Here is a 1,891-nt window from a genome sequence, read left to right as displayed (position 1 = left end):
AAAAGTCAATAACAGGCCAGGCACAGTGGCTCACTCCTGTAATCCCAGTTACTCAGGAGGTTGAGGCAGGAGAGTCGCTTGAACCTGGGAGGCAGAGGTTGCAGAGAGCCGAGATCGTGCCACTGCACTCCAGCCTGGGCAACAGAGTGAGACCCTGACACACACACACACACAAACTCAATAACTAGCACAATTAAATTGCAAACTGTTCCACTCTTTCCCGAAATATTCAAAGCAATCTATCTAGGTGCAGCTTTCAGTCAGTTTCTCCATCTCATGAACATTGTTCTCAAAGGTGATAGGTCTGGAGAGAGATGATAATTACAGCAAATCCATTAGCTACATCTCAAAAGTGTACACACTATCGACAATTTATCCACACCTTTTTCTTCTATATGAAGGATAACACAGGCACACATCCACAGCGTTGGAGAGAAGCACAGGTTTGGAATCAAGAATTTTTAATTCTAGTCCTGGCTTCATTAGCTAGAATTGCGACCATCAGCAAACTTCATAACTTCTGTGGATTTTTCTTCAAGTTCAAAATAAAACAGATGAAATAACTTCTAAAGTGGTGCTTTTAAAATTTTAAGATGCAAATGAATCACCTGAAGATCTTGTTAAAATACAAAGATTTAGAATGGACTTGACAACCTGCATTCCTAATGAATTCTCGGGTGATCCTGATAACTGTCGGCCCCATGGACCATACTCTGACAGTAAGGTGCTGGAGCACTGCTCACAAACTTGGCTGTGCACTAGCATCACATGAGTAGTTTAAAAATACCAACACTTACACATGCGCCTCTGTGCGTTTTCCACATGCTGGTTCCAAGAGCCTGGCCTTAGGTGTCTTGTGTCTGGGGGTGATCCCAGCTGTGGCTGCCGCCGCAATGGGCAAAACTGCAGACTCTCCAGGTTCGGGAGACCGACCTGACCCAGTGCGGAGCTTCAATCGCTGGAAGAAAAAACACAGCCATGGGCAGAACAAAAAGAAGCAGCTGAGGAAGCAACTGAAGAAACCCGAATGGCAGGTCAAGCACGAGGGTAACAGCCACCTCATGCAGAACTATGAGAAAATAAATGTAAATGAAATTACAAGATTTTCAGATTTTTCCTTGTCCAAAAAAACATTGAAAGGTTTGCAAGAAGCTCAATACTGCTTGGTAACTGACATACAGAAGTAGACCATTGGATTGGCTTTGCAAGGTAAAAATGTACGTGGAGTGGCCAAAACTGGATCTGGCAAGACTTTGGCTTTCCTTGTTCCAGTGCTAGAAGCCTTATATTGTCTGCAATAGACCTCAACAGATGGGCTGGGGGTTCTCATAATATCACCTATGAAAGAACTGGCCTATCAGACCTTTGAGGTTCTCCAAAAGGTAGGAAAGAATCATGGCTTCTCAGATGGTCTCATCATTGGTGGAAAGTATCTGAAACAGAAGCTGAGAGGATCAACAACATAAATATACTCGTGTGCACACCAGGTCGGCTTCTTCAACACATGGATGAAACAGTATCTTTTCATGCTACCGCTCTCCAAATGTTAGTTCTTGATGAAGCATATAGAATCTTGGATATGGGCTTTGCCGATACCGTGAATGCTATTATTGAAAATCTCCCCAAGAAACGTCAGACTTTACTTTTCTCAGCAACACAAACTATATCTGTAAAGGACCTGGCATGCCTGAGTTTGAAAAATCCTGAGTATGTCTTGGTTCATGAAAAATGAAAATATAGCACCCCTGCCACCTTGGAACAGAACTACATAGTCTGTGAGCAGCGGCAAAAAATAAGTGTGCTATTGCTTCAAAGAGAATAAAATACCTAGGAATCCAACTTACAAGGGATGTGAAGGACCTCTTCAAGGAGAACTACAAACCACTGCTCA

At 43.0% G+C, this 1,891-nt stretch overlaps 1 pseudogene; it reads left to right on the top strand.

Annotated features, from left to right (window-relative positions):
- The first annotated feature begins 872 nt into the window (after positions 1-872).
- Positions 873-1,891, top strand: part of LOC116475186 (probable ATP-dependent RNA helicase DDX10) — a 3,253-nt pseudogene continuing 2,234 nt past the window's right edge.

Source organism: Hylobates moloch, unplaced genomic scaffold (assembly GCF_009828535.3).
Source record: "Hylobates moloch isolate HMO894 unplaced genomic scaffold, HMol_V3 SCAFFOLD_10, whole genome shotgun sequence".
Lineage (NCBI taxonomy): Eukaryota > Metazoa > Chordata > Mammalia > Primates > Hylobatidae > Hylobates > Hylobates moloch.
The sequence above is the reverse complement of the archived record's forward strand: the minus strand, read 5'-3'. Positions and strand labels throughout refer to the sequence as shown.